The sequence below is a fragment of the Capricornis sumatraensis genome, chromosome 23 (assembly GCF_032405125.1).
Source record: "Capricornis sumatraensis isolate serow.1 chromosome 23, serow.2, whole genome shotgun sequence".
Taxonomy (NCBI): Eukaryota; Metazoa; Chordata; class Mammalia; order Artiodactyla; family Bovidae; genus Capricornis; species Capricornis sumatraensis.
Genome location: NC_091091.1, coordinates 20,717 through 29,222, shown reverse-complemented (window position 1 = coordinate 29,222; position 8,506 = coordinate 20,717). Strand labels below are relative to the sequence as shown.

The window sequence follows — 8,506 nt, the reverse complement described above, 5'->3', positions numbered from 1 at the left end:
ATTTTCTATTCAATGTTTTTTTTTTTATTTTGTATTTTTGAGAGTCTGTTTTTTCTAGGTTTCTTATTTTTTATTTTCAATCTTTTGTATTCAATTTTGTACCTTTGAGAGTCAAATTTTTCACTTAAGGGTTTGATTATTGCCTTGATTGCTCTCTTCTCTTTTCACTCTTCCTAGTCACCTTCTCATCCCTTCTTCTCCTTTTCTTCTTCTGTTCTCTATATAAGCCTGTGAATCTCTCTAGGTGTTCTTGGCTGTTGAGTTGTTTCACCATTAATATGGGAGTTTTCTCTTCTGTGCTGTATTGCCTGAGAAGTCTTGATATTACTCTAAGAGGCTGGGCCTGAATCCCAGAGGTAGGAGACTCAACTCCAGGACCATGTAATAGATGAGACCAAGCTCCAGCCAAGAGCCAGTAAGCTCCAGTGCAGGACACCCCATGCCAATCCTTCAGCAAAGCAGGAGCACAAACCTCCACATTGGTAGGCAGACTGCCAAAAGTCATACCAAACCCACAGATACCCCAAAACACATTACACGACACAGCACTGCCCTACACAGTGACTAGATTCAGCTCCATCCACCAAAACACAGGCACAAGCCCACTCCCTTCCCCAACCAGGAAACCTTTAAAAGGCGCTAGTTCAACTGCACCACAGACTTCACAATTAAGAGGAGCTAGGACCTTCAATGGGCTTCCCTGGTGGCTCAGAGGTTAAAGCGTCTGCCTGGAATGCGGGAGACCCAGGTTCAATCCCTGGGTTGGGAAGATTCCCTGGAGAAGGAAATGGCAACCCACTCCAGTACTCTTGCCTCGAGAATCCCATGGATGGAGGAGCCTGGTAGGCTACAGTCCATGGGGTCACAAAGAGTCAGACACGACTGAGCAACTTTACCTTACTTACTTAGGACCTTCAATAGCTACATAGTTCTGATAGGACTATCGTATCCTAGTTCCATAGGACTGGTGCTGAAGCTGAAGCTCCAATACTTTGGCCACTTGATGTGAAGAACTGACTCATTGGAAAAGACCCTGATGCTGGGGAAGATTGAATGCAGGAGGAGAAGGGGATGACAGAGGATGAGATGGTTGGATGGCATCACTGACTCGACGGGCATTAGTTCGAGCAAGCTCTGGGAGTTGGTGATGGACAGGGAAGCCTGGCATGCTGCAGTCCAAGGGATCACAAAGAGTCAGACACAGTTGACTAAGTGACTGAACTGAACTGAACTGATGACCTTCCAGCCTGCAGAAAGGAGGTTCCAAATATAGTAAATTAAACAAAATGAAAAGACAAGAAATATGCAGCAAATAAAGGAATATGGTAAAAAAAAAAAAAAAAAAAAAACAAGACCAAACAATGAGGAGGAAATAGGTAGTCTACCTGAAAGAGAATTCAGAGTAATGATAGTAAAGATCATTCAAAATCTTCAAAACAAAATGGAGGCACAGATAAATAGGCCAGAGGCACAGATCAAGATGATGCAAGAAATGTTTAATAAGGACACAGAAGAATTAAAGACTAAACAATCAGCAAAGAACAACACACTAAATGAGATTAAAAATACACTAGAGGGAACCAGCAGTAGAATAACTGAATCAGAAGAATGGATAAATAAGCTGGAAGATACAATGGTATCTTCTATACAATGGTAGAAACTGAAGCAGAGCAGAATAAAGGGAAAAAAACATAAGCAGAAATGAGGACAGACTCAGAGACCTCTGGGACAACAGTAAATGGTGTAACATTTGAATCATAGGTGTCCCAGAAGAAGACGAAAGCAAATGTCATAAGAAAATATTTGAGGAGATTATAATAGAACATGTCCCTAAAATGGGAGGGAAATAGTGGCTCAGGTCCAGGAAACACAGAGAGTCCCATACAGGATAAACCCAAGGAGAAACACACTAAGACACATATTAATTAAATTAACAAAAACTAAACACAGAGAACAAATATTAAAAGCATCAAGGGAAAAGCATAAAAAAAAAAAATACAAGGGGATACCAATAAGGCTATCAGCTGGTATTTCAAAAGAAACTCTGCAACCAGAAGGGAATATCAGGATATACTTAAAGTGATGAAAGGGAAAATTCTACAAACAAGATTATTCTATCCAGCAAGGACCTCATTCAGATTCAAAAGAGAAATCAAAAGCTTTACAGGTAAGCAAAAGTTAAGAGAATTCAGCACCGCCAAACCAGCTCTTCAACAAATGCTAAAGGAACTTTTATAGACAGGAAACACAAAAAGGAAAGGCTTATTAAAGCAAACCTAAAACAATGAAGTGAATGGTAGTAAATTCATACTTATCAATAATTACCTTAAATGTAAATGGGCTAAATGCTCCAACCAAAAGATACAAATTGGCTGAACGAATACAAAAACAAGACCCTTATATATGTTGTCTACAAGAAACCCACCTCAAGCTTAGGGACACGTACAGACTGACAGTGAGGGGCTGGAAAGTGGTATTCCTTGCAAATGAAAATCATAATAAAGCAGGAGTAGCAATACTCATATCAGATAAAATAAATACCATTACAGAGACAAAGGACAATACATAATGATCAAGGGATCAAGCCAACAAGAAGATATAATAATTAGAAATATATATATACATATGTATACCCAACATAGGAGGAGGAATTCCCTTGATAACTCAGTTGGTAAAGGATCTACCTGCAATGCAGGAGACCCCTGGTTTGATTCCTGGGTTGGAAAGATCCCCTGGAGAAGGGAAAGGCTACCCACTGCAGTATTCTGGCCTGGAGAATTCCATGGACTCTATAGTCCTGGGGTCACAAACAGTTGGACATGACTGAGCAACTTTCACAACATAGGAACACCTCAGTACATAAGGCAACTGCTAACAAATATTAAAGGGGAAATCAACAGTAGCACAATAAGAGCGGGAGATTTTAATATAGCACTCATACCAATGGACAAATCAACCAGACAGAAAATTAGTTCAGAAACATAAGCTTTAAATGGTACATCGGACCATTTGGACCTAATTAACAACTACAGGGCATTTCATCCAAAAACAATAGATTTCACTTTTTTTTCAAGTGCACATGAAATATACTCCAGGATAGATTACATCTTGGACCATAAATCAAGCCTTGGTAAATACTAAAAATTGAAATCTTTTCAAGCACCTTTTTGGACCACAATGCTATAAGATTAGATATCAACTACAAGGAAAAAGAAAACTAAAAAACACAAGCATGTGGAGGCTATGTAATGCACTAGTGAATAGCCAATAGAATCTGAGGAAGTTAAAAAGGAAATCAAAATATGTCTAGAAACAAATGACAATGAAAACATGACAGCTCAAAACCTATGGGATGCAGTAAAAACAGTGCCAAGAAGAAAGTTTATAGCAATACAAACCTACCTCAAGAAACAAGACAGACACCAAGTGAACAACCTAAATTTACACTTACAGCAACAATAAAAAGGAACTAAAAGCCCAAAATTTAGTAGAGGGAAAGAAATCATAAAGATCAGAACAGAAATAAATGAAAAAGAAGTGAAGGGGACTACAGCAAAGATCAATAAAACTAAAAACTGGTTCTTTCAGTAAATAAAACTGACAAACTGTCAGCCAGATTTATTAAGAAAAAGAGAGATGTTTCAAATCAATAAAATTAGAAATAAAAAAAAAAGTTACAACAGACAACACAGAAATACAAAGGATCATAAGAGACTACTATGACCAATGATATGTAAACAAAATGACAACCTGGAAGAAATGAACAAATTTTTAGAAAAATGTAGCCTTCCAAAACTGAGCCAAGAAGAAATAGAAAATATCAAGAGACCAATTACAAACACAGAAATCAAAACTAATGAAAAATCTTCCAGCAAACAAAAGCCTAGCGTTAGATGGCTTCACAGGCGAATTCCACCAAAAGTTTAGAGAAAAGCTAACACAATCCCTACTCAAATTTTTCAGAAAATTGCAGAGGAAAGCAAACTCCCAAACTCATTCTATAAGGCCAGGATCACCTTAATATCAAAACCAGACAAAGATGCCACAAAAAAGGAAAATTACATACCAATATTACGATGAACGTAGATGCAAAAATACTCAACAAAATCCTAGCAAACAGAATCCAACAACACATTAAAAAGATCATACGTCATGATTAAGCGGGTTTTATTCCAGAGATGCAAGGATTCTTCAATATACTCAAATTAATCAATGTGATAATCATATTAATAAACTGAAAGATAAAAACCATATGATCATCTCTCTAGATATAGATAAAGCTTTTGAAAAAATTCAAAAACTCTCCAGAAAGTAGGCATAGAAGGAACATATCTCAACATAATAAAGGCCATATATGACAAACCCAAATCAAACATTATCCTCAATGGCGAAAAACTGAAAGCATTTCCTCTAAAATCAGGAACAAGACAAGGGTGCCCACTCTCACCACTATTATTCAACATCATTTTGGTTTTTGTCCAAGGCACAACAACTGGAGAAGAAAAAGAAATAAAAGGAATCCAGACTGGAAAAGAAGAAGAAAAACTCTATTTCCAGATGACATGAGTCTTTATACAGAAAATCTTAAAAATGTCACCAGAAAATTACTAGCCCTTTGTTGTTGTTGTTCAGTCACTCAGTCATGTATGACTCTTTGCAACCCCATGGGCTACAGCACACAAGGCTTCCTTGTCCTTCACATTGTCCATCTCCTGGAGCTTGCTCAAACTCATGTCCATTGAGTCAGTGATGTCATCCAACTGTCTTATCCTCTGTCATCCCTTGCTCCTCCTACCTTTATTATATTCATTGATTACTAGCACTGTCAGAGGACACCAGGCACCCAGAAAGACAGCCCAGTTGCCTCGAAAGGAGGTAGGACAAAATATAAAAGATGAAAATAGAGACAAAGGATTTAGGGATAGAGGGTTTATCCTGGGGAGGGAGTCATGAAGGAGACGTTTCCATGCAATAGGAAACCCTCTCACAGGCATGTCAGTGGGGAGACTGGGAATCTCAGAGGGCTACATAAGTGGAAAAATAAAATAAAATAACCACATAGTATGTGCCTAACTGCTACTACCAGTGGAGAAGCAGCTCAGACACTTGCATCCACCAGCAGTGAGTGAGGGCTGGGCAGAGAGGCGTGGGCTGCATCATTGGTCTTTAGGGTAAGGACCAGGCTTGAATGCCCTGAGGACAATCTGGTGGGGCTAATGTGAGATAACAACCCAAACCATAGGGTCACCAGAGAGACAAAAAAAAGAAAAAGGACCTTTCTGGCAAAAGGCTCTAACACCACATGCTCACAGAACAAAGACTGTGCCCTAGCAAATGCCAAAGGAGAGTGAGCCAGCTACCATTTAGGGTCCTCTCTCCCTAGAGGCAGAGAGGCAGAAGTGCAGTAGCCAGAGCCAGAAGGCAAGAGGCTGCTCCAGTCTCAGCCCCAGAGACTGCATTTTCCACCAAACTGTGAGCAGGCTGCCAGTTGCTAAGCACGTCTTCCTGGGATCCTGGAAGGTTCACATCTGCCAGGAATATCACAGCCTTAGCAGCTCCTCAGAGGAGATACACACCACATCTGGGGCTGTGCCCTCATGACACACCTGGGAAACTGAGGAGCCAAGAATGGGAAGGTGCATAAGACTCCACAACCCACCTGGGACAGTGTGCTCATCAAGCACCCAGTTGCCTGAGCAGCTTGGACCTGGGAAGGGCGAAAATTGCCCAGCCCATCTGGATCTGTGCCCTTGTGGAGCACCTAAGAACCTGAATGGCTTAAACCTGGGAAATGCACAAAACTCAGGGCTCACTTGGGATGGTACCCTTGCAGAGCACCCTGGAGCCTGAGCAGGGTGGACCTGGGAAGTACACACCGCCTTGGGCTGTGGCAAACCCACTGTAGTCCATCCAGTGTGACCACTCCCCACACATGCCAGCGGTGTTTGTTTGCAGAGTCCATCTTCACAGCACAACTGAACAAGTGAGCCTAAATAAGTGGCCACATGTGCCTTCTCTTGTCAGGGCAGAAATTAGACACTGAAGATACTTCCAAACAGAGGAATCCAAAATAAACAAAGAAGAGTGAACCCCCCTGGAAGTGACAGGTGCAACAGATTAAAACCCTGCAGTTAATGCTGGGATTATGCATTTAAGGGGCAACTATAGAACTTTAGAACAAGTACAAGCCAGAACAAGGGACTATCTGCCACTGAACTGACCCCACACTTCCCACAACAGCTCCAGAGAAATTCCTAGGTATATTTTTACTATTATCACTTTTTAATTTTTTTAAAATTTTAATGCTTTATTACGCCTTTAACTTTCATGTTTATAACCTACTATTGCAAGGAGATCCAACCAGTCTATCCTATAGGAAATCAGTCCTGAATATTCATTAGAAGGACTGATGCTCAAGCTGAAATTCCAATTCTTTGGCCACCTGATGCAAAGAACTGACTCATTGGAAAAGACCCTGATGCTGGGAAATATTGAAAGCAGGAGCAGAAGAGGAAAACAGAGGATGAGATGGTTGGAGGGCATCACTGACTTCATGGACCTAAATTTGAGTAAGCTCCAGGAGTTGGTGACAGACAAGAAAGCCTAGCATGCTGCAGTCCATGAGGTCACAAAGAGTCAGACACAACTGAGCGACTGAATAGAACTGATTACCTTTCTTAAAAAATAACCTTATTTTTTAAAAAAAATTCCATATATTTTTATTAATCTTTGTGACCAATTTTGTCTTGTATTTTTATATTATATTTTTGAGAGTCTAACCTCTATTCTAGGTGTTTAATCTTTGCTTTTTGATATTGGTTATCAATTTTGTACGTTTAAGAATCTAATCTTCAGTATCCCTTTTCACATAGGGATTTGATTACTGACTTGATTGTTCTCTTCCCTTTTGACACTCCGTTTTCTTTTCCTGGTCACCTCTGTCTCCCCCTCCCTCTTCTCTTCTCTATGAATCTCTCTGGGTGTTCCTTGTTGTGCAGAGTTCTTTCACCGTTAACCTAGGGGTTTTATCTTCAGTGCTGTATGGATGGAGAAGTCTCAAGGCTACTGTAAGAGGAGGACCAAAGCCCAGAGGCAAGAGGCTCAACTCCAGAACTTAAGAACATCAGACAACTCCTGTCTCTAGGGAGCATTAATAGACAAGAGCCCACCCAAAAGTCCCCATACCTACAATGAAACCAAGCTCCTCCCAAGAGACAGCAAGTTCCAATGAAAGACACACCATGCTAATTCTCCAGTAAAACAGGAACACAACCCTGAATATTAAAAGATGGGCTGCCTAAAGCCATACCAAACCCGTATACAACTGAAAGTCACTACTGGATACTTCACTGCACTCCAGGGAGAAGACATCCAGCTCCACCCACAAGAACACAGACACAAGTTCCCCCAAGGAAACCTTGAGAAGCCACTGGTTCAACCCCAACCATAAGAGGCAGACTCCACAATTAAGAGGAACCACAACCTTCTAGCCTGTAGAAAGGACACCCCAAACACAGCAATCTAATCAAAATGAAAAGGCAGAGAAATATCCAGCAGCTGAAGGAACATGATAGTTCAGTTCAGTTCTGTTCAGTCACTCAGTCGTGTCCAACTCTTTGCAACCCCATGAACCACAGCACACCGGGCCTCCCTGTCCATCACTAAGTCCTGGAGTTTACCCAAACTCATGTCCATTGAGTAGGTGATGCCATCTAACCATCTCAACCTCTGTCATCCCCTTCTCCTCCTGCCTTCAATCTTTCCCAACATCAGAGTCTTTTCAAATGAGTCAGCTCTTCACATCAGGTGGCCAAAATATTGGAGTTTCAGCTTCAACATCAATCCTTCCAATGAACACCCAGGACTGATTTCCCTTTAAGATAGACTGGTTGGATCTCCTTGCAATCCAAGGGACTCTCAAGAGTCTTCTCCAACACCACAGTTCAAAAGCATCAATTCTTCGGTGCTCAGCTTTCTTTATAGTCAAATTCTCATATCCATATATGACTACTGGAAAAACCATAGCCTTGACTAGACAGACCTTTGTTGACAAAGTAATGTCTCTGCTTTTTAATATGCTGTCCAGGTTGGTCATAACTTTCCTTCCAAGGAGTAAGCGTCTTTTAATTTCATGGCTGCAATCACCATCTACAGTGATTTTGGAACCCCCCAAAATAAAGTCAGCCACTGTTTCCCCATCTATTTGCCATGAAGTGATGGGACCAGATGCCATGATCTTAGTTTTCTGAATGTTGAGCTTTAAGCCTACTCTTTCACTCTCCTCTTTTACTTTCATCAATAGGCTCTTTAGTTCTGCACTTTGTGCCATAAGGATGGTGTCATCTGCATATCTGAAGTTATTGATATTTCTCCCAGAAGACTTGATTCCAGCTTGTGCTTCATCCAGCCCAGCATTTCTCATCATGTACTCTGCTGCTAAGTTGCTTCAGTTGTGTCCAACTCTGTGCGATGCTATAGACGGCAGCCCACCAGGCTCCACCATCCC

The 8,506-nt window shown here is 40.9% G+C and overlaps 1 non-coding gene across 1 annotated transcript; it reads left to right on the top strand.

Moving 5' to 3' along the window:
* Positions 1–697: 697 nt before the first annotated feature.
* Positions 698–769, top strand: TRNAS-GGA (transfer RNA serine (anticodon GGA)). The gene has a single exon. It is a non-coding gene; the product is annotated as a tRNA-Ser (tRNA).
* Positions 770–8,506: the final 7,737 nt, after the last annotated feature.